General features: G+C 47.4%; 1 protein-coding gene across 5 annotated transcripts in view; it reads left to right on the top strand.

Annotated features, from left to right (window-relative positions):
* Positions 1-24,919, top strand: part of Rbpms (RNA binding protein, mRNA processing factor) — a 152,323-nt gene that overhangs the window by 103,302 nt on the left and 24,102 nt on the right. The window lies entirely within an intron of this gene.

Raw genomic sequence — 24,919 nt, 5'->3', positions numbered from 1 at the left:
CACAGTCAGTCCCACGGCCCAGTCCTTGGAAGGTGCTGTTCTTATTCAGGGTCTTCGTTCTTGGTCAAGCCTGACTGGAAATGGCCTCACAGACACAGCTAGAGGCTCGTGTGCTCCCTGACTGTGAATCACAGATGCCCACCACACCTGGGTTTAGGTAGTGTTGCCGCTGGGACCAGGGCTTTGTATGCACTAGGCAAGTGCCCTGCCAGCGGGGTTATGCCACCAGTCCTCAGTCTTCCCTCCAAACCACCTTCTTAGAGTTAAATATATAACGTTTCAATTTTCCTTGGGGTTGGAGAAATGGTTTCGTGCTGCTAAGCCTGACTACCTGCCTTCACTCCTGGGGTTCATGTGTTGTCCTCAATTCCCCACTTTGCCGTGCGTGGCATGCACATACCCATACCTAGGTTCACACATGTATATAACACACAAAGTAAAGAAAAATTAAAAAATTAAATGTATTTGTTATTTCACCTTATAAAAATTTCAGATTTGATCCATTTTTTCATTTATTAAAAGAGACCATAAATGAAAGGTTAAAATTACAAATCTTGGGCTGGTCAGATTAATCAGCTGATAAAGGTACTTGGTACTCTGCCTGAAGACCCCCCATGGAAGAAAGAAAAAGTGATTCTTGTTATTCTCTGGCCTCCACATGCAAGCTGCCATTCTGTGTATCCTTTATGTAACGTGTGTTAATTGGTTTGGATTATAAGACCATGCTGTGCTTCATGCCTCGTGCGCCCCCCGCACCCCCGTCAGCTTCCAGCCACGAGCAAAATTATGGGCCAAAGGACATTTTCTGTGCCGAGTGGCAGAGGCAGAGTGGGACTGAAGTGCAGGCATCCTGTTCCAGTGCGTTGGGAAGCTGCCTAGTGAGCCAGGCGCAGGACCGGATCCTAATCTCAGCTGGGAATGATGGTTCAGGCCTTGTAACATCAGACTCTAAGGCCAAGGCAGGAAAATCAACTGGCTTGGAGGCTAGGCTGTACTATATTATGAGACTCTGTCTGTCCTCTCCTGGCCCGTGTATCCTTTGTACCCACCAACCCTCATTCCCTCACCCCACTCACACTCTGCAAACAAAACAGAAGAGGCAACAGGAAACAGTGAAGAAGAGTGTTGGCACATGTTTTGAGTTGTGGAAGCCAAAGGAACAGGCATTCTCTGTCAGCATGGGCCACATAAGACCCTATTGTAACCCCAAATCCCCATAACCACCCTCAGATTAGATGAGGGTAGAGTCCAGTCCATCAGTGCTCCAGCTTTTGGCTTTTCTCTTTGAGAGCCCTACCATGGAGTCTGTCCCTGGTGGGAGTAGTTTGAAACTGGTGAATTCATGGCGCTCAAAGGAACTTGCACTGGTCAGTATGCTCTGCGCATTCTCCAAATGACTCCCCCAGGAAGCGCATTCCCAAGAGGCCACAGAATCGATACATCAGGTACCAGGGTCCTGGAAGGCAGGGGCAGCAAGACCACCCCAACAGCTAACCTTGTAAGGAGGGTCCACCTTTACCTGAGCTATTACATGTCAGTCACTTTCTGTCCTGTAGTGAAATAACTAGGAGAATTTGATTTCCAAAGAAGAGAGCTTTGGGGTTTTTTGGCTCATAATTTTGAGTCTCTGATTGCTTTGGGCCAGTTGCCTATGGCACATGCACTTAAGGCATGAACATGTGGCCAAAGAAAACACTCAGTTTATCACCAAGAAGCAAAGAAAGAAAGGGCGTGCTCTCCGTGACCTCAAGACCTCACTAGGGCATGCTAAAAGTCCCCCTCTCGGCTATGTACAGCAAGCCTGTGAAATGGCCTCTGGGGGACAGTCAAGATCCAGCTCCAGCACCCAGCATTGTCTGCCTCCTCCTGCTTCTGTCTTCAAACCTAAACATGTACCTGAATATTTACTACCTAAAAATGTAGTGGTTGGTGTTGACAATTTTAGTAACCTAATGGCATTGCAAGGCAGCCAGGTTAGTGATACTGTGTGTGGCTATCAACACAGCTTATTTCACATGGAAGATAAATTGTTACACTGCTGACCTTGAATTCTTGGTCATTCTGCCTTCACCTTCCAAGAACTCTCGCCTGGCTTAGTATCTGTCTCATCGTCAGAGCCTGGATCTGCCATAAACAAACACCCCTTCAGAACCCAGCAACTTAATCTCAGGGGTCACAATTTTGGTTGCTCTCATTGAACAGAAGTATACCCAATTCTGGGGTTTGTCTTCCTGAACACCTCTCTTTTTTCTCTTTTGCCTAATGCTAATGCTTAAAATCTGCAATAAAATCTCAATAACTCTAGTCCATCTTTTAAAAAACATGCTAGGATTCTTTTGTAACTCAGATAATTCCCCACCATGTGCTTTGTAAACCAAGTTTATTGATGAAAGTTTTCAGTGTAAGCATCAAGTATGCAGGAATGATCCAGAAGAACCAGCTGGCATTTATTTAATTAGGTTGGCTTGTGACCAGGGCTCTTGTAACTCAGGCTGGCCTGGACATTCCAAGTATCCTGACTAGGTCTGCATCACTGCCCGGGAGGCTCAAGCCCTTGACCCAGTTGATTGTTAGGTCTTACTTTGGTGCTAACCACTATTGCAAATTCCCGTTTGTTCTTGGTTTTCACCCTTGTGGTCCTCAGAGGAATAAACCGTAGCTCTTACTTGTGCAGTACAGCAGTTCTCAATGTGGTCCTCGAACCCATAGGTGGTCTCTGACCCGTTGACAGGTAGTTCATGAAGTTGAAACTGTTCCCTCCCCCTCCCCCCCGCCCTCTCTGCCCTTCACCATGGTTGAGCTCACTCAGTGGGCTCTACCCCTAACCCTACCTGTTCCCATGAGAGCGGTTTCCTTCCCTTACTGTACAGCGGTAGACACAATCACTGGCCCTTTTATACAACATTTACTAGTTATTTACACTCTTTACAGGTTTGCTTGCTTGCTTGCTTGCTTGCTTGTTTCCAGACGGTTTTTCTCTTGTAGCCCTGGCTGTCCTGGAACTCCCGCTAGAATTTTCAGCAGAGCAGGTAACTCCGTGGCAGATTCCTTGGCTAGAGTCAGTGAGACCCTTGGTTGGACCCTCAGCACTACAAACACAGATACACACGTTTATCCGTCTCAGCTTGCAAATACACCAGTGAATTACCCATAGATGTGTGCACATGCATGTAAGTGGAAACATGCTGCCCTGTGATTTTAAGTTGAAGTGAATCTCTCTTTTTTAATGTAATTTTAATAGAAATTGATAAACTGGCTCTTGAGACATGAAGATTTGGCAGACAGGTTTTCTCACAAACGTGCAAGATAAGCCTGTCATTTTAAGGAGAGTAATGTCTGACCAAAAACGTTAAAGCTTTAAATTAATTGAATATTTAGTTTAGAAACCTTTTGTACTAACATGAATTAGAGCCTCCCAACTCATAGTTGTGAAATTAATGGATTTTTTTAATTGCTTAGTGAAATGAGTCAGCATTTGGAAGATCCACATACCTCAACCAGTATTTTTCCAATGACATGATTTATTACAACATCATGGCAGAGGAAGAAAATCCTTCTAAAAGTAACAATTGATTTTAGTGTAACAGAATATGAAAGTTCATGGCTACATTTTTAGATTCCGTGATGCAACAGAACCTGGAAGAAGAGCGGACATTCCTTCCCCCAAGGGAAAACACACATATAACATGTTCTCTTATATGGAATCTGGATTTGACTATATCGGTGACATCGGGCTTGGAGCGAGGGGGACCATGGTGGTGGGGGAGGACTGGACAGAAAGGGGAGGACAGTGAGGAATAAAAATGAGCAAAGTACAGGGGAATAAAATGTATATTGGGGAGGCAGAGGCACACAGATCTCTATGAGTTCGAGGCCAGCTTAGTCTACAGAGTGAGTTCTAAGACATCCGTGGATATACAGAGAAACCCTGTCTCATAAAGGAGAGAGAGAAAAAAAAAATGTATATTGATTGGGGCTGGAGAGATGGCTCAGCAGTTAAGAACATTGGTTGTTCTTCCACAGGACCCGGGTTCAGTTCCCAGCACCCACATAAGTAATAAAAAGCTTTAAAAAATGTATAACGAGGACCATTGTTTTGTTTACCCACTTAGAAAGTTAATCTTTAAAAACAATTGTTCTATAATGTTTTGTTATACTATAAGAGAGTTCCTGTAAAGGACATCTGCAGCCTGTCCGGTTTAGTTCTCGCAGGACATAGTTTTCTCATGTACTAGAACCAGTGTGTTGAGTAAGTTTAGTTAGAAGTCGATGCAAGGATTTACAGAACCGCAGAACCAAAGTCTGAAGGGTGCTCTGCTCCCTCCCCCAAATACCCCATTTACATTAATGGCTTCCTTTGACGGAATCACTTCGCAAAGCAGCTCTCAGCTGATGTTATCCCAGCAGTCTCCCCCTCCCCCAGCCAAGCATAGTGAGCGGTGCATGCCTGTAACCCCAGCTTCAAGAAGATGGAGGCAGGAGGATTGGAATGTCAGGCCACACCGGGCTGCTCAAGACTTTCTTGCAAGCCACCCACTTAAAAAGAAGTAAATAAATACATAAGGTAAAACAAGACATGCTTGATGAGCACGCATCGTTAACCCTTGTTCCTGGTTGAGTGGCCGTGGAAATCTGCACCAACGTGTAGATCCGGGGCAGCAGTGCAGAGTGGCAGCCACAGACAGACTGGAGTGGCCTGAGGCTTGGCAAGCTTTTTGCCTCATTACGCTGCCCAAGGCTGCCTGTTGCCCAGATGTGGCGTATCACCACCTGTTTCTTCTTAAAAGAAAAACAAAGTATCTTCATGGTAATGATTATTAAGGCTGTTTGCTTACCTTCTTGTTTCTGTTACCAACGCTAATATTTCAAGAATTTTAGAAATTAAGTATTTTTTAAGCCTGGTGGTTTCAAAGCATCATAACATAGTTTTAAGAATGTGCATACATGCCAGGCAGTGGTGGCCATGCAATCCCAGCACGCAGGGGGCAGAGGCAGGCAGATCTCTGAGTTCGAGTCCAGCCTGGTCTACAAAGTGAGTTCCGGGTCAGCCAAGGCCACATGGAGAATCCATGTCTCAAAAAACAAGAAAAAAGTGCATATATAATTTTTTCACATTCATTGTTGTCTCCCCCACCATAGTCGTTTTAATTTAACAGAAAATTTTCGGGGCTGGAGAGATAATTCGAGGTTGAAAGCATTTACTGTTCCACTGAAGGTCCTGAGTTCGGTTCCCAGCACCCACATGGCAGTTCACAACTGTCTGATACCATCTTCTGGTGTGCAGATGTACATGCAGACAAAGAACACATATACATAAAATAAACTTTTTTTAAAAGCCAGAAAATTGTTACTCTAGGAGATAGTGTGGCGGGTGCATAGCAGCAAATAAACATGCAGATAGCTGATGTATGGGGTTATTCATTCCTGAGCTGCCAACACCCGCTTTGATTCCCAGCTTTAGGCGTTGTGGATTTCATACTCTTGAATATGTAGCTGGTCCCTGCTCATGGGATTCCCCTGAAGCCAAGGCGCTTCCTTCGCGAGGATCGGCATCTGTGATGTGTGCTAAAAGAGGGAAAGAGAGTGGGAAAGCCTCAGCTGTAATGCATTGGCACTGAAGCCCTAGGGCGGCTCCTCCGTGGCCTGCCTCGAGCTAGGCTCCAGGAGCTCAGCTACACTAACAAACGAAGGCTAGGAGCAGTGTGTCTACTTCAACAGAATAGTTTAATTAGTATCGGGAGGTAGAGGAGTGTCTTTCTGTCCTTTAATGAAATATCCCTTGAAGGTCAAGGAGATCAAGCTAGTCAAACATTAACAGCCCTTTACAGGAAGCAATGGTGAATTCCAGTCCCATGAGTTTAGCAAACATTTGAGGGGAGGGAGAGAGGTTGTGCTCGCCTGTTAAGAGGAACCAGGCCCGTGAGGACCTCAACATGAGGCAGGACAGGGGCTGGGAGTAGCCTTAGTAGAGGTAGAAGCACACCCAGTGAGGTTGAGGGCCTCGGAAGGCAGAGGGGTGGCTGGAACTCTTTGAACCTCTTAGCGAGCATGGAAAAGATCTGAGGAGTCAGAACGTGTACAGAAAGACACAGACTAATGGAAAAGCCTGTGTGCAGACCAAAACCTACAGTAAAGGAAGACAGTCCCCAGCAGCTCATTGGGTGCTGCAAAAGAGCGGAAGGATGTGACCACATCAGGCGGGGTTCATGCTGGACCTAGGAATGCTGCATGCCAGGCACAAGGTTTTGGTTTTAATCCATGTACCAAAATACACCCTGACAGTATGCTGTGGATTTTTGTTTTGCTTAAAATGTCTTTTTATTTTCCCAGGATTCTGTAGGTCAGTTTTGTACACAGGTTAGCTGGGTCCCTTGTTCTTTCCACAGCTGGAATGAACACCGGCCAGGCTGTGATCTCTGTTCTGTGGTTTTAGGGAGAGTTTAGGAGCTGGAGGTTGTAAGGACTTGGCTAGGAGTGTGAGCTTTTAAGCTGCTGTTCACCTTAGCCACTCCCACAAATGCAGTGTCTGTAATTGCTAACCTGGAACAGCTGTCCGACTGACACGCAAAGGCCACAGAGGGCGAGCTGAAGGCTGAGTTCCTCCGTCCTCACCTCAAGAGGAGAGCAAGACCTTTTAGGTGTTCTGGCCTCACCGGAGCCTCACTGGAAAGAAAGACATGTCCTAAAAGCCTGTGCCTTGTGAATCTGAGGAAAGGGTACACGTGCTAACAGAATATTGTTCAAAATATCCCCTGCGCAGTGTAAGTCGCCCGTAGCTTCGGACCTCACTGCATGGAGTCTGTTAGCAGCTCTAAAGAATAAAGGTGGTTATTTTTGTTTTTAATTGTTTGAGGCTAGAGGAAGCGTGTGTGGAGGCTATGGGACAACTTTGGTTGCCGTCTTTCCCTTATTGAAATGCTGAAATCTGACTCGCCAATGAGGCTAGCTGGCCATTCAGTCCAAGGATCCAAATGTCTCTGCCTCCGCATGCTAGTAGAAAAGGTATGTGCCACCATGCCTGCCATTTTTACCTGGGCTGTAGGGACTGAACTCAGGACCTCATGCTCTCGGGGCAAGCATTTTACTGCCTGAGCTATTTCCCCAGTCCAGAAACTTGTACAGAAAAGATTGGTGTCTCCATGTTTTACATTTAATTTTTGCTGAGAGCCATGGACTTGGTTCACATTCCTCACTGTCCCTCTTGTTATCAAATATACCAAAAGTAAAGAGGGCAGTATAACCAAAAACAATTGCATTATTCATACTGAATAGCCTTTGAGCACCATTTACTTAAATCACTTCTCTGGTGGTCAGTCTCTGTGACTGCAGTACTCTATCAGGCAGTATAGCATTCACATATGTCTCTTAACTGAATTTTGTTTTGTTTTGTTTTGTTTTGTTTTAGCTATTTCAAGACAGGGTTTCTCTGTGTAGCCTTGGCTGTCCTGACTCACTTTGTAGACCAGGCTGGCCTTGAACTCACAGCTGTGCGCCACCTTGCCTGGCTTCTTAACTGAATTTTGTCTAGAGCAGTGTTTCTTCCCACCCTTCATTTTCTGTCACTGATTTTTAAAAATAAAGTGTTAGCCTTCCTTCTTGAGAAAGTCCTCCTCCAGGTTCTGTTTGTTTTCTTCATCTTCATAGTCTTTTCCCTTCGTTTCCATGCCCCCATTGTTGTTACAAAATTCCAGGCAATGGGATTAAAGGTGTGGTGAGTTCAGGTATGACAGCTGGGAAGGGGTGACCCTCTTGGGAGCTGAGAGACACTGTTGGGCAGTGAGGATGAAATGCCTCATCTTACCATCCTTACCAGTTTTTGAGACGGTGTCTTGGTGTATGCCCATGACTAGCCTAGAGCTCCCTATGTAGACTAGCCTGGCCTTGAACTTGCTTCTTTGTGATCCTCCTGCCTCTCCTCCTTGAGTGCTGAAATTACAGGTCTGTACCACATCAACTTCATCTTAAAGCCTTGTCCATTGATCTTTTCTCCATTCCTTCTTTGGGGCTGGGATATGTGGCTTTTCTTATTCTGCTGCTTGCCAGGTAGCTGACCCTACGTTGGATCAATGTTTTCCCTTTTATGGGGAGTTTTCCCCACTGGTGTACACTTTCGTGTGTGTGTAGGGGGGGGGGAATTGCTCATTTAATTTCTATCTTTTGGTGTTCAAGACAGGTTCTCATTGTGTAGCTCTGGCTTTCCTGGAACTCACTGTGTAGACCAGGCTTGCCTCAGCTCACAGAGATCTGCCTTCCTTTGCCTCCTGAGTGCTGAGTTTAAAGGCATCTGCGCCATCACAGCTGGCTGTAATTTCTTTCTTCTGCCTTTGAGTGTCATGGATTTGCATGTTCTTGGGATGGTTTTGTGTATAGCTGCCATTCTTTCTAATGCCCAGGGGCAGGGCAAGAGTGGCATCTTTTGATGGAACTTCACTTGGCATTGCCTCAATGAGGCCAAGTTTCAGAATGCACATCACATCACTCCAAGCGGTGAGAGGGTTATGAGGCTCAGGACTGGTGTTGCCCGGTGCCCACGAGCTGGCGTTGCTGACATCAGGTTTGGTATTGGCTACCTCACTAATGCAACTTCCATATCTATAGAAGACGACACCTTGATGGCTTTCCCCAGAAACGCTCTAGACAGGAAGTACTTTAATTAAGATTATAAAATTATGAACTACCACTGAACACTGGGAACGCAAATGGTTGTATATGATTTGCTTTTTTTTCCTCAATTATTTTGAAGCTTTTCAGTAATAGCATAATGAAGAGTAGTTCTGCATGTCTAGTAATTTCCTCTGGTGCAATTAAAATGCAGTACCATCTACAGGGATCATTAAAAAAAAGCAAACCGAAAACACAGCTAAGGCCTGCTGCAGGAAGAGTGCTTGCCTGCCGTACACAGAGCCCTCCACTCCCCCCTCAGTACCATAGCAGACCAAGCACGATAGTGCACATCTGTAATCCCAGAACTCTGGAAGTCTGAGGGCCTAGGGCTCAGGGTCATCCTCAGCTACATTTTGAGGTCAGCCTGGTGTTCTTTCTCCAAAAGGGGCAGTGGTTATAATTTGACTTCCAGAAAGAATGTTTGCAGTCTAACATACAAGCCTTCAGGACTGGCACTCGGGAAGTGGAACCAGGGCTCAGTTATAGAAGGAGTTCAAGGCTAACCAAGACCCTGTGAGGGCGGTGTGCCGGGGCTTCGGGTACCTTTTCATGTAAAGTAAGCATTCATCAGTGAGCAAATGATACCGAGGAGATACATTCAGGAACATTCTGTTGGTGACACACTCTTAAATATTAAGCTATCTACCTCTGCTGATGTTGTCAGTTAAGATGTTTCCTTGTACATTTAGTTACGTGCTTGTCCTTTATTGTAATGTTTCTTGAGGGTAAAGAATTGTGTGTTTGTCGATCAATATCTCCATAGCTGGCAGCCTTGCCAGCTTGCATTAAAGTATCGAATCGTTATAAGATGAACCAAGGGGTCCAATTTCTCCCCAGGCCGTATGGTATTGAGTACCGTAACTGTAGTGTTAATATCCAATACAATTCTGCTTATGCCTCGTGCATGACACCAGTTTCTGTCTGTTCTGCAGTCACCTGCGTTTGTCAAGAATTGCACTGGACTTTTTTGGTAGCTTTGTAATCTTCACTTCAACCTTTGCCAATAAGATGGTTTTCTGTGTCCACCTTTTATTGTGGCTTTTAAAGATGATTACGAGTTCTACCCAAAGAAAGTGCCCACACGGGAGCATAGGCATATGCTCCAAGTTAGTCCACCATCTTTCCTGAGCATGAACCATTCTTTCCCCTAGCACATTGCTATTTTAGTGGATATATCCTCTGGATAAATTTAGTATAGTTGTTTTTGATAAACTGTCATTAAAAGTTATTTAAAAGGTTATTTTATTAAATAATAAACATTTCTTAACTTATTTAAGCTCTTTCCCTAAAATAGCAATTTAACCTGACTTCTGGCAAATGCTAACCGAATAAATAACTCCTAGTGATTGCGAGATGTTAAATTTAGCAATCAGCCCCCTTCTGCTTCTCACTGAAATCCAAAAGAACTTTTTAAAGGACTAAAGTCAATTGCCCTCGCTTTAAAACCCATACAGTGATATCAACAAATGCCAGAAAAGATCTTCAATAAGAAAAGTTGGTGATTCTTTGAGAGAAAAAATTGAAAGCCTGTGATCATTTTTCCACTTGACCCTTCCTCCTCCTGGGAAGAACCCATAGCAGTCCTGTGGGAAGTTTAGAAATCACCTTTCCTTCCCTCATCTCTCTGGTCAGATATTTTCAGGGCCAGCGACACAGCAAACAGATGCAAACGCCTCTAAAGTCCTAAGGCAGAGCCATAGTACAGACACTCGGATACAGCCGAGCCTTCTCGCTTGGGAAGCACAAAGTGCCTTTCCCACTGCTTCCTAGGATTCCTGTTACTCCTGGAAGTGGTTCAGGGAGGAGAGTTTTAGAGTGGAGGAGCAGAAACTCTTTGAGGGGACAAGAAGGAGGTTAGTCCTAAAGCATTTGATTTAGTTCTCATCATTACCATGTTTTTAGTTGATGGTTGATGTCAGGGTCCAGCCAGATAGTGAGCGCATCCCTCATGGCTGCCAACCATAGCTGTTGTAGCTGCCCCTCCAGTTCTGCCATCATCCTGGGGCTCGCTGCCCAGCCCCTGCCTTCCCTCGGACACTTTTCTGAGTGACTACAGGTGTGTGAAAGAATTCCTCACCACTTAGGCATATGTCTATGTGTTGAGTTGTTTAAAAATATTTTCTCTGTTTTAGTTCTAGATCAATAGCAGCCATGACAGTAGGCATCCTTGTATGTAATGTGCAAGCCATAGCATGCCTGTGAATGTCAGGAGACAACTTGAAGGAGAATTTTGTCTCTCCTTCTGCCATGTGGGTTCCAAGGATTGATCCTGGGTCATCAGTTTGCTTTAATAGCTGAGCCATCCACCCATTTTTTAGTTGGCACAGCTGTGTGGAGTGACTGAAGATAGGCATAACCCCTAAATAGAGTCCTGGTGGCATGCAGGCTCCGATTGGCCTCACCACCGATCCTTATACCCAGGCGTGGCTTCCTGCCCTACAGAGGAGTATGTGAAGGCCAAAGAGAGTGCCATATTCTCTTCACTGCTGAACTTTATGTTACAGTCTGTATTCCCTGGCCATGGTTCAGGTCCTATATGACTAGCGGTTTCTCCTTCAGAAGTCCTCTTGTTTATCACATCCTGTGTGGACCCTGTGGGAACTCTGTCCTACTGCATGGGCGTGCTGCAGAAGTGTTTATTCCTGTAGTTAGGTCTGTCATGCCCTACTGAGACAGCCAGTTTCTGTGCTGTGGTGGTAGAGCAGGGTCTGGTGTACCCCAGAGCAGTCGTAGACGTAACAGTCCCTTGGCCTCCGCACCCCCCCCCATCTGCCTCAGGTGTAGTGATCACCAATGAGCGTGTGCTTTTAGTTGCGCCTTTCTTTTCCATCCTTTTTTCCTAGTCTCCAGCTTCCTTTGGTGATAAGAATGTGTCTGGCACATAGTTGTGTGTAGTAAATACTTGTTAAGCAATTCTAGCCACATTGCTGCTCCTATCTGACCAAAATCTGTGTACAAAATCTTGTGTTCACTGACTGGCCTTAGTACCTGGCCTCGTGTGCTTCCTTATATGTGGTAGCCCTGGAAAATCTAGATTTCTGGGGACTGGTGCCCTAGAAAGAGCGAATGTTCCAGGAGAATGATTTTTTGCACAAAGGCAGGTTTATAGATGAGTTGACTAAAGAGGACGAAAAGGTGGCCTCCTCTTAAGGAAAGGCAGGCAGGGCTTCTCAGGAAGGTGCCATAGGAATGCAGAACCCCAGGGGACCACACGAACACAGGGTACAGGGTGTGGTCTTCAGAAAGAAGCGAGTCTGCCTGATGAAGCCTGAGATTTCAGCTTTTGTGACTTTGAAATCCTGGAAACCTTCTAGTAGCCCTGTGCACCCCTGCTGCCTCAGGAAAACGGTCTGAGTTTGGGATTTGCCTGAGGTAGCTTCCAGGCAAGGGGAGGAATAGGAGGTGGGTGACAGGGCTGGCTTTGTTCATCAGGAAGAGTGTAAGGAGATGTGGGGACCAGTGAGATGGCTCAGCAAATAGAAACAGTCACCACGCAGATCGGTGACTTGAGTTCGGCCACCAGGACTGGTGGCAGGAAAAACCTGCAAGCTGTACTCTGACTTCTCTGCACATGCTCAGGCACCCACGGCACACGGCACCCATGCACAGGCACACACACACATACATCAAAGAAACAAAAATAGTTTATAAAGGCAATACGGCTTCATTTTCATTACTTTTTTTTTTTTTTTTTAATTTGAAAAGATGAAGAGGAAAACTGAATTGTCTGGCATGGGTTAAGATGTAGCCCGGTTGGTTGGGTATTTGCCTACCTATGTAAATCCATGGCTCCACTCCTAGGAGGAACACGTAAGACCTGGTTACCATGCAGATGGGGCTGGGCAGTAGCTATATCCTGAAATGTACTAGGGGCCTGTTCTCTGCACACCCACAGAACGTTTCCTGTCCTGCCTGCGTTCTTTCTCTTCAGCACCCTTTGTCCTCTTGGAACTGATTCTCATCTAAAGCTATCTCCTGTGGGAAGTGAATGTTGCTTGGAGAAAAATAACTTCCCCACAAAGGCCTGGGGTGAGTTACTGTAGACCCAGGCAGCCCGTCCTCTATATTTGCAGCAGGCGGGAGGAAGCCAGAGAAGGAACCCTTGAGAGTATCTATACCATGAGCCTGGCCCCAGGCATGGCCCTATCGCACCTTGAGAAGGCCCTAGTGGCCATGCCTCCCAGCCTCATCTGTGCTGACATTTTCTCCTTTCCAGCTGCTAGTCCGCCAGGCCCACCAGCCAGCCTGCAGCTGTTCCTCACGTGTGCAGGTCACCAAGCCTGACACTGCCTGCACTTTATGGTCTTCCATACACACTGTCTCCAGTCCCAGCATCTCATCGCGCTGGACCGCAGCACTGAGAAAAGGAATCCAGTAAATGCAAAATGATGGAAAGACGGGTGGAGGGTTGCGGGTGAGGAAAGGATGAAGGAACAGGGAGGGGTTTTTTGGTGCTGAGGAGGCATGGGAGAGGAGGACAGTTGGCCGTCACCTTATTTCTTTGTCAGTATGGTTGCAGTGTTGCCTGTGGAGCTGCCTGTAAGGCATGTAATTCTTGCTCCCTGAGGGACTCTGTAGGTGGGATGCTACACTGCATTGAGAGGGTGGTCTGTGGCCCTCAGGGCTCCAGATTCCAAACCAGCACACACCATTTCCTGTGGTGGGCCACTCAGTCTGGGAATTAGTAAGAACCTCTCCGCAACCTGTTTCACACACTGCTGCTCTTCCCCTCATTTCACAGAGGGGATGGATCAAGCCAGGTTTGGTGGTACACACTGCCTGCAAGCCCAGCACTTCAGAGGGTCAGGCATTCAAAGTCACCCTCAGCTGTATAGCAAGCTTGATGCTGGCCCCAGTCACAGGGACCCTGTGGGGTCTTTGTTGATATTGTTTTGTTTTAAAGGAGGTATCTGGGTATCTGTTAAAAATCCTGAGGCTGGTCAACTGATATTCTCTGCAAGAAGTTTATTAGGAGGGAGGGGGGAGCAGGACATGGAGAGAGAGAGAAAGAGGGGAGTAAGAGAGAGAACATGTGTCGGGGTTGTCCCTTTAAGGGGCAAGGTAACCACGCCTTCCAGGTGTGGCCACCTGGCTGGTGACACATGATGACATCATAAGTTGCTGGGTAACCCAGGAGCAGGTTGTGTTCCAAAATACTAACAGTATCTAGCTCACAGATTTAAAAAAAAAAAAATTGCCTAGGTAAGATACCTGTCTGAGGTCCACAACTAAGTCTTCCAAGCCAAACATTTAGAAGGCTAAGGCAAGATCACAGTGAGTTTGAGGCTAGGCTGAGCTACAGCCTGAGTTCACAACCAGCCTGTTCTACATAGTGAAATCCTGTCATAAAACAAAAATAAATCTGAGTCTCTAGACTCAGTATTATTTTTTTTTAGCAGTTCAGAAGTAAAAGTATACAATGTATTGGGTTTCTATATTTTAGTTGATCTTTAAGAACTTTCTGTTTTAGATCTGATAATTCACTGGGCAGGCAAGAGCCCACATAGAGGTGATAACTGACCTCACAAATTTACCCTATACTTGCACACACACTTTTAATTTTTTTAATTAATTTTTTTTGTTTGTTTTTTTGAGTCAGGGTTCTCTGTGTAGCTTTGGCTGTCTTGCACTCACTTTGTAGACCAGGTTGGCCCCATACTCACAGAGCTCTGCCTGCCTCTGCTGGGATTACAGATGTGTGCCAACACACCTGGCACACTTTAAAGATTTTAATGTAATCATTTGGTGGCAGTAATTATTTACACAGCGTTTTATAACGATTTCCCTCTATTTTCAAATTTTTGTCACCTCGGGTTCCAACTATTAGTGACCCCCTTACCTTCCTCTCAACCTGTCCAGCCAAGCTGCTTTGTATAAGTGGAATTATATAATGTTCACCTTCTATATCTGGCTCCTTTGAGTGTATGTGTATTCGTGGTGTGCTTGTTGAGATGTGATCTGGACAGCCTAGGCTAGCCTAAACTCAGTATCCTCCTTCCTGTCTCCCTCCTCTGGTACAGGAAAAGGTCTGTCCAGACCCAGAGCTGGTTAAGTAAGCATTACAAGGATGGCTGTAAGAGCTCCCTAAAGAACAGGAGGACGGTTCCATAATTCACAGCTAGAGACCAAATAAATAACTATGAAATGGCGCATTAGGGCTATGATAAATGGTAAGCATAAGATATTTGTGTTTTTAGGTATGGAGGATGTACACAGAACAATACTCAAAAAATTGATCATTTGGCTATAGGTAGTACAACCCAGCAATGCACACACACCTTTCATTCTGCATATGGGATAGCGCCCTGCTTCAGTACGTGACAGGGACTTCAGCCCCGGGCCTGCTGCTTCTGGGATCACAAACTTGCTCCACTATGACAGCTGCTGCTTCTCCTCTTCCTCTTCCTTTTCCTCCTCCTCTTCCTTCTCCCTTTTAATTAAATGTATTTGTTTCATTTTTGCTGGCAAAGTGCTGTGCATCTGAATTAGACTCCCATTACATTATGTTCCTTCTAAGTCTCATGTAAGGTTTACCTAAGGTTACAGGGAACCTTTGGTACACCGAGATAGCTCAGACACCTCCGAGGCTCTCACGGGGATCCTGTGTGTCTACCTGCCCTGAGAAGCCACTGTTGGCCATCCTGCTGACTGCACTCACATTTCCCTGCTTTCCCGGGGAGTCCTGCTGGAAGACAGAGCGAGCGCCCTTTTTGAGATGAAGTTAATCTGTGCCTCACTGGCTCGATGGTCACCCTGAGACAGTTGCTCAGAGCCATGGTCTAAACTGTTCCAGTTTCCTTTTGACATTTAATTGCCTTTCAGCGGGTTAGGGTGCCCTGCTTCTGGAACTGAACTCTCCTTGTCATTTACTGCCCAGGAATGAGGCTGGGAAGGGCTTTCTTAGGCCAGCATTGGCAGAGTCCTAGCCATCTACCTCACTGGCACCGGCCATCAGACAGTCTGCATTGCTGAAATCTAGGCCTTTGTTACGGCTCTTAATCTTATGAAGTTTCTATTGGAAGGAATACAAGGACGAGTAGCCAGTCAGGACTTGGTGCAGGGACACCTGGGCTTCTCTGGGGACGTAGCATGGGCCTTGGGTGGATCCTCAGCGAAATGGACTCAGATGCTCCAAAGCTACTTGAGTGGCTGTTTAATGAACCAGACCCGAGAGCATGTCTGGAGGCACAGCTGGAGGGCATGGAGCATTTTGAAGGAAGCCTTCTGCTCTTAAAGAGCCCTGCACCTTTTAGACATGTGATTGCAAACAGGGTGTGATGGAGTGTTAACCCCTGCCCTGAGAAGTCGATGGCAACTCAACTCAGCCCTGGGTAAACAGGGCTAAACAAGACAGATGAGGCACAGAAGGATGAAGAAGAAACAGTGTGTTCCAAAGCCGGGGTCCTGTGTTTGGGTAGCTGTGGGCCCCGTTATCTGGTGGTCCGGCTGTTTTCTTCTATGGTGAATAAACTTCAAGGCTGGAGAGATGGCTGCAGGTACTTGCCAAACCCCCAGACACCCAGGGTTGCTTCTGGACACTCACACCAGCTGCCTCACAGTTGCCTGTCGCTACAGATGCCGGGGATTCAAGCACACATTAGAATGAAAAAGAAAGGAAATCTTTGAAGAAGGAAGCATAGATTTCCTACAGAGCGGACAACCTTGCTCGCATCTCCACATTGTACCCTGGCTCACACATGCCCACCTCAGATTCTTATTTATGCTTTGTAGCCTGGCTAGGCCACCCCTGCTCTGTTTCGGGTGTGGGTGTGTGGTGTTTTGTTAGGTCTCACCCGGCTGAACCCTTGTTCTTTGCAATCCCCTCCTGTTTTCATTGCACTGGTTTGGTTCAGTTCTGCTCTGTTACTTACCTGGCTGTTTGTGTCCGGTCTCTGGAGCACTGAGATCACCTCACACACCCATTGCACGGCTTGAGGTGGGCCCCTTTCACCACCACAGGGAGCGTTCGAGAATCAGCTCTGTGGTCCTGAGGCAGGGAAGCCGCTTATGTTTGTCTGTGCCCACCACTCCAGCTCTAAAGCCCACGGCTCTTGGAGCGCTTTAGTTAACCCGTCTCCTGATAGCCTGCCGCCTCAAAATTAATTGGTTCCCTTTCTCCCGTCTGTTTTGTTTTCCAAGTATGTTCACCGTCCATAATGTGCCGGGGTGTCCGGGGTACAGGCAGTTTTAGAAGGAATCAGCACGCTGCTCGGACTGAAAAGGTGAAATCAAGAGTGCCCACCCGAGTTTATTTACAGCAGTCATTTACCAGGACTGGAGCCGTTGACCAGTGTGCTGATAGAATCTGAGTGTGACCCCGAACGAAGGACATATTTTTAGTTCTGTGGGCTTCATTCACTCACACTGACTCTCTTTCAATCTTACGTGGAGACTGTCTTATTCTTGTGACCTAGACTGCCTTGTTCAATTCCCAAAGACAAAACTAAGAAAGGGGGTGTTATTTGTTTTGTTTTCTTTGGGGGGGAGCTTGTTATTTTGACACAAGGTCTTCCCCTATAGTGCAGGCTGATTTTAGTTTGTTTTCTGTGTGGTCCAAGCTGGCCCAAGACACGGTTATCCTGTGTCAGCCTGTAACTGTTGAGCCAGCATCTCTCCAGCCCAGAGAGTAAACACTTCTCAGTAAAAATTTACATACATGCAAATTCCTTACCTCCCAAAAAGAATTAGCCTGCTTGTTTTCAGTTAGGAGTAATAAACAGTGCTGGCCCGGCGTGGTGGTGCACGCCTGTAGGCCCAGCCAAGGCAGGCGGATCTCTGTAAGTTCTAGGACAGCCAAGGCTACACAGAGAAACCCTGTCTCAAAGAACTAGTAAACAAACAAACAGTGCCGGCAGAGGAGAGGGGTCTTTTCTGGAGAGCCAAGATGGAGCTGAGACCCTGTCCCACTCCATGGGAGCTGGATTGCCTCATCATTGCCTCCCATCCCCCCAAGTCAGTCTGCAGAGACTGGAGCAGGAAGGGTGGGAATGTATGCTGTTCTTGTGTGCTGGGGACTTTTTGACATGGACTGCATATTCATTTCAAATGCCATTCTCTTGATTTGGCCTCAGTTTGCACTCAGATATGTGTCTCGGTGTCCTGCTCCAGGAGGGTGGGGTAGGAGGCAGATATCCTGGTCAGGGTGGGTAGGGTAGGGGCCCAGAGTACCTCAGTCTCAAAATTGCAAATACATTCTGTTTAACAAACTTCCCAGTAAAAGTTTGTTTTTGAGATGCGGTGCCGTGTAGTCCGTGTGATCCTCCTGCCTCTACCTTCCAAGTACTGAGGTGAGAGGTGTGAACCCCACCATTCCGCTTCTCGCTGCACTGTGTGCGCATGCACACGCAAGCATGTGTACCCAAGCATTTGTGCAGTGAGTTTGGGCAGAGGGCAGCCTTAAAGGCATGGCTTCCCACCTCCCACCCTTCTGCTGAGGCAAGGTCTCTTCTTTTCTGCTGTTCCTCTGTGTTGTGGGGCTAGTTGCCCTTAGGCTTCTTGGGTGCTTCCCCTCTCTCCCTCCTCACAGCTCAGGATAGGAGTGCTGGGGTTACAGTCAATGCTGTCACATTTGGCTTCCGCGTGGGTTCTGGGGATTCAAACTCAGGTCATTAGGCGCTCCCAGCAAGCACTTTTATGGACCAGGCTGTCTTGCTGAATCCTCATTTCAGTGTTGATTTAAATTCCTATGAGAATCTGGGAAAACATGACAACTTTTCAATTATTTATCTATACTCTTACTCAAGTAGGATCCTGATGGCTGTTTAATATTGCTCCTTTGTAGCCTTTGGGCTACTAGCTTTCTAGTGGTGAGAAAGACTCCTTGTTATACAAAATTCATAAGTTAGCTGCTGGTTTTCATTGTGTCTGTAAAGGTAGTTCTATTTCTTGATTTGTATAAGGTATGCTAGGAACTTTTTCATGTATCTGTTTGTTTGCTCAGAATTACTTCCACAACTATCTGCCGGTGTTCAGTTTGCTTTCTGTTTGCTGCTGTGACAAAACCCCACAACCAAAAGTAACCTGTGGAGGAAGGGTCTTACTTGGTTTCCTCAACCCCATCACAGTTCATAATGAAGGCGAGTCAAGTGGGGGCGTGAGGCAGGAACTGGAGCAGACGCCATAGAGGAATGCTGCCTACTAGCTTGCTCGTCATGGCTTACTGAGCCTGCTTTCTTGAATGGCTCAGGACATCACCTGCATCCATCAAACCTACAGGCCAGTCTGACAGAGGCATTTTCTCAGTTGAAGTTTCTTCTTCCCAGACAATCCCAGCCCCTGTCAACTTGAGCCGAGCAAATGTTCCCATGTTATTGTTCACATGCCATGAAAGCAGTGTGCAAACATGGCTTCTCGTCAGCATGCAGTCTTGGCTTGCAACTGTCTATCGGGCTGACATGCCTAGATCTGAGTTCAGTCTACGCAGGCCTGGGCACGGGCTTGCCAGGGAGAAATCGCTGTTACCACTGCACCCGAGGCCACAGGATGGAAGGGGAAGGGAAATGTCTCGCTGCAGTGACCGGAGTCCCTGGAAGGTCAGCTTCCTTCCTGCACCAGCCACAGGGTTCTGCCGCCTCCCCCAGAGGAAGCTGATTCTTACAAACTGTGATTGCATTGAACGGCTTCTTCATGAGGACCAGCTGGGCCACACGGGCATGTGACTGTCAGGAGGACAGGCCACCAAGAGCAGTGAGTGAAGACCGGCAGCCTGTGCACGAGCTCAGCAGAGGCCCGTTTGCCTTTGCTCAGGTTTAAACCTCCGCTGTGTTAGGAAGCACCTCAAGAGGTGGTGGGCATCACTGACAGCCAGGCGAGCGCCTGCTCAGGCCGAAGAAAGAAAGCAAAGCATGAGTGTGAGTGTCCTTGCACCCGGTGAAGGGCAGTGGCTTGCTTCCCAGATGGGGAGGCAAGCAAGTGTGGCACCAGGGGGTCTGCGGACAGCTGGTCTTGATGGCTCAGCTTCCTGCAGGCTTAGAGTGGTCCTGTACTTTGCCTCTTTTCCCCAGAAGGAGAAGGAGCTGGTGCTAATGCCCAGGACCTAGAGTGGACATGGTCAACATTAACCAGTGTTCTTACTGCTTTTGCTGGCATGAAATGGTCTTCGCTGTTTTATTTATTTTGTTACTAGGAGTTATCAGCTGTCCGGATATGAGAAGTGAAGGGGCTTTTAAAGAGTGACCTGAATAGAGGAATGCACGGTGGGGCGGAAGAGTCCCCTCCATGGAGAGCATGTGCTGTGCAAGCATAAGGACCTCCCAGTTCAGATCCCAGCACTTACTAGGAAGCTTCGTGTAGGGCAGAGACAGGAAGATTGCTGGGAATTGCTGGCCATTATCCTAGCTCCAGGGGGCCACCATCCCAGCTCCAGAGTCACTGAGCTCTTGATGCAAAGCAATCCGGCAGGCGATGCTAGAGCAGGACAGTCCACATCTCCCTCTGATCCTTGCTCATGTGTACAGCATGCTTGCGCATGTGTGCATGCTCACACACCTGCTGAAAGTAGGGAAAGGAATGGGTTGATGACATGACAGTGAATGCATCTTTTGGATGGGCTAGGCTTGGCGGGGTCAGTACATTTTCATTGACTTAGAAAGCAGAATGGTTTTTATGGGTTGTCATAATCAGTAACTGAAGTAGAAGAAATGGCCAAGGTCCGTGGTAGCTGGAACAGGGCCTACCCAGCCCTGGTTTCTCCTTGGGGTGCCTAGCAGTTACTTTGCTGAACCCACATTTACTGTGGGGACTTGTGTCTCCAATCTCAATGCAGATTGTCACCCGGAGGCAGGCAGGCAGGATGACTTTGGAAGTGCCTAAGTTACTTGTTGAGGTGTGTAGGTATGGTGAGTGGTGACTGCTAATGGAAGGGTTTGTTCCTTTTTCTTGTTTTTCTCTCTCTTTTTTTCCTTCCTTCCTTTATTTCTTTCTTTTTCTCTTCCAAAGTAAAACTGCTTCTCTCGGCGAGCATTGGTGGCCCACATCTTTACTCCCAGCACTGGGAGGCAGAGGCAGGTGAGTCTCTGAATTCAAGGCCTCCCTGGTCTATGGAGGGAGTTTCAGGACAGCCAGGTCTATACAGAGAAACCCTGTCTTAAAAAAAAAAAAAAAAATTCTCAGTGTTTGGGCCTTCCATGTCATGGCTGTTGGTTTTCCTGGCTAAAATTTCATCTTCTAGAAAACGTTCTGAAGCCAGGAGGTGGTGACACATGACTTTAATAATCCCAGCACTGGGGCAGCAGAAGCAGATGGATCTCTGTGAGTTCAAGGCCAGGCTGGTCTGCAGAACAAGTTCTAGAACAGCTAGGGCTATACAGTGAAACTGTCTTAAAATAATAATAATAATAACAAAAGAGCTTTCTGTTTTCTAATTCTCTGTGCTTTAGTTTATTGTAATAAATTGGTTGTTCTGAAAGCTAGCACTGAAGCCTCCTTCGCCCCACCACATACACTTCGGGTCTCCCACCAGCTGCAGAAGCACATTCCGTTACCTGTGCAGAGCAGGAGAACTGGACTAGGCGTGGACAGTGTATGGATGGAACTTGACCATGACAGGAGACCTGGGTTCCTCGAAAGAAACTAGGAGACTTTAGATCTTGGTGCTCTTTTGTGTCTTTCTTTCCTATCAGAGAAGTGACTTGTGATTTTTTTTCGCTCTGTGGGGGCAGGATGGAATGTGTGTCTTCATTTATTAACACAAGTGGCTGGCTGGTTGCTAGTTCTGTGCTAGGTTTGGCCATGCTGGGGCAAGAGCCTACCCAGGAGGGGCCCTCTGATTGATTGTCTTGGGGTAGGGTAGGAACACAATGTAAAAAGCAGGGAAGGAGAACTGGTGGCCCCTTAGGAAATAGCTTTTAAACCTAGTCCACTGAAGAGCGAAGCCAGGTGGCCTGAGGAGAGAGCAGCGCTAAAGGCCCAAGTGGGAAAGAGGTAGGCACAGTCCACAGAGAGGGAAATCCAGGGCTTTTAAAACCATCCTGGGAGCAAAGGGGCCTGCACAGGGATTTTGAAAAGGGGGTGTGATGAGAACAGATGATGTGTTTTAGAGTGGCAAGCAAGAGGATTTGAAGAGACGTCCTCTAATGCACTGTGGGTCGCTGCCGGCGGGGTGCCTGGGCTCACTGAAGCAAGGCGACGGTTTGCTTCAGTGAGCCCTCTCCACACTTCCTCTCTGGAAGCCTGTCGTCCTTGTTCCTCAGAACAGAACCGGCGCTTTTAGGTCATTTATTCTTAGGGCTTCAGCTTGTTTGAGTCTTTAAGGCCCATTTAGCAGGATATTGCCCTTTACAAGTTACCCAGGGGTGCGAAAGGAGAAAGGGTAGAGGGCTTTAGGGTAAGCTGTGTGGCGGGAACAGATTCACCCAGCTTCTTGGGAGGGTCGGACCAAGTCCAAATGTAAAGGTCCTGGTCTACCCTCACGGCGGTGGGTGCTCAGGAGTTTGACTCCCTCTGCACTGTCTTTCATTCCCTGGGCCTCAGGCTTCGCTTCTTCCCTGTTCTGTCAGCTTGAGCAGGAGAAGCGATGTTAAGAGATGGGTTGTGCTCTGTGGGCTCTGCCTGTTCCTTCATTTTAGTACCGTTCCCAAGGCAGGTCTCGCTCCGAAACCCCGTCATTTTCTCAAGACCATATTAGCAAGCGGAAAACCAGCTTCTTGGGAGGGGATGTTTTTGGAGTTTTCAGCCTGTGAGGACCACTTCCAGATGTAGGTTGTAATCCAAGTATCAGCCATCTCCAGACGTTCAAGGAACCATAAATCCCTTCTCAGAAGCCTAGAGAGCAGAATGCTTAGACACTCACCCTAACCACACCGTCCTGTAGTCAGCGCAGCATCTACATGTATGGAATGTCAAGTATATCCTGGTCTGCTGTGCTGCGTCCATAGACGGTTCTCAGGTGACTTGTTCCTGAGCACCACGCAGGTGTAATAGAGGTTATAGGCCCAGTAGGAGTGTAGAAAGGCTTGGAAATCCTTCATTACCTCAGTCAGATCAAGATTGAAATCTGATCCACCGTGTCTTCATGGCTCTTCTCTTCCTCGAATTTAGTTTGCTCGGTATCGTGAGGATATAATCAGCTAGCCTTCTTGTGAAATGTCAAGACAGTCTCACGGCTCAGCCTCCCATGACTCCATGGTTGCACCAAAAAATAACCAGCGAGTAATTTCACCTCTGAAAATCATACTTAAATCGGATGAAGTGGGGTTTCTCCTCTTTAAAAGTGTCTGTAGAGCTACTAAAAAACCCCTCACATTTACAAAATAGCTGCTGAAAATATCCCTGGGTTGTCCTAAGAAGGGAGCAGAAGTGGTGATGGATGGTGTGTGTGATTCTGCCTCGGCATCACCAGGCAGGGCGCTCCTACAGGTGGCGCTTTACATTTGCCAGGCTGTCTGAAGGACCACGGAGCAGCTCCGGTCCAGCGTGCCCCTCTGTTGGCTTCTGCTGGTTGACACTGGTTGACAGTGAGCTGTAAGGTGTCCCATTGTCACATCCGGACATGAGCTAGCGATGAGTGCACTGGGTCATGAGACTCTCTTGACTTTTACGAAAGACGCAGAACGTCCTAAAATAGTCTGGTAGCTAAAATAACAACAACAACAGTAATAGCTCACCATTTCTGAGAGCAGTTGGTGGAGTAAACCCTGAGGCCTGGGTCCTGGCAGGGGTTAGTTTCCACTAGCGAGGCTCCCACAAGGACAGCTCTGACGGAAAGCATATGGTCTCTTCACAGCCGGAAATGCAGGATCTGTGGGGCTCTGCTCTCTGCCCTCTGAGGGATTGCCGCCTTGGGCTATACCACACACCCAAGGACTTGGGGTAGATACACAGCCTCCTAACAAGTGGTGCTATTATTTCCTGGCTAAATAACAATCAGCTTCACACTTAGCAGTTAGTCTCTGCCACCTCAATTTTCAGTCTCTCTTTTTCACCAGGGTTTTAACTATCTTGCCGCAAGGAGGGCTACGGATAGGGAAGAAGCGAAATCTGCCATGGTCCATTTAGCCAATGTTGGGATCCTGTATGTCTGGAGATCAGCGTGAACTACTCTGAGGCTGTCCCTGCCCTCATAGAAGTCCAGCCTGTTCAGGACCATGCCTCCTCCCTGTGCCTGTCTCGTGTGTACTTCCTTTCGGGCCCTTCCTCCATTTCCTGGTTGCTCCATACAGTTATACCCATGGCAGTTGGCTGTCCTCAGTGTCCTTCCCTAATATTGAAGGTCCTGGCAGGCAAGAGCCAGCGTCTCTGGGGCAAGAGAGGATGGAGGGTGGCAGGTTTGCTTGGGAATGGCTAGGAGGGAAATGACTCCTGACCTCAGGTCACGTGTCCCCTGGATTTCGGGGCCATCCAGTGGCAGTTACTAATGGCTTTTTACAGTCCCCCTTCCCTGCCTCCCTCAGCTGTCTGGGGAAGCATCCTCGGTATACTTGGTTTCAGATATTGACAGGTGAGAAAAGCAAATCCTGAGATTGCTGCTTTCCGGGGTCCCGTGAGCAGTGTTATTCCTGCTTGTGCTGAGCTCAGAAGTGTTTCTGCCTCTGCTCTTAAGAGATTGCTTCCTGTTGCATTGGGCAGCTTGGCAGTTGACCTTCCATCTGGCAAGCACAGGTTGCTTGAATAGAGTCTGAGCTACACAGGGAACTTTTAGGCCAGTGAGAATAAACGGCCGCTGGAAACCTTCCTGCTACATCTTCTGCGAGCCTGACTTCAATTGGGATGCTCAAGATACTTCACTTCTATGAGTTTGTAATGATCCAAGTGGCCCTGTACTTTGAGGACAAAATGGAACATGCATTATCATGGTTTATTTGTCCACAGCAGCACTGACAGCCACACAGGTCTTGGAGTTCTGAGCTGTTGAGGTCCTGCCAGTCACCCATCGTTCTCTGCAAGGCACACAGAAGGTTCTCCTGGGATGTCTGCTGCACACAGACCTCCTCTCTCTTCCTTCCATCCCTCAGGGGGCCACGCTCTGTTTCAGCAGGAAATTCCCACTGTTCTTGGGTCCCCAGCTACAGTTGGAGAGACGGCACAGTGTTCAGGGCGGAGCCCCGGCCCATGACCTCCACAGGCCGGCGGCCAACACTAGCCTTATTTGATCCGTGCTTACAGTTCCTTTGCTCAGGGTTTGGGGAAGCAAAGCAACAGGTTGTGAGATGAACGAGAGTGATTTGACCTCTGACATTGGTCTGGGCTCGGGTTTGCTGGTGGTTTTGTGTTCTGATGTGAAAGCAGCTGTTTGTTTGGTAACCACTAACTCTTCCTT

This window comes from Meriones unguiculatus, chromosome 4, assembly GCF_030254825.1.
Source record: "Meriones unguiculatus strain TT.TT164.6M chromosome 4, Bangor_MerUng_6.1, whole genome shotgun sequence".
NCBI lineage: Eukaryota > Metazoa > Chordata > Mammalia > Rodentia > Muridae > Meriones > Meriones unguiculatus.
Note: the sequence above shows the minus strand (reverse complement) of the source record. Positions and strands in the feature narration are given on the sequence as shown.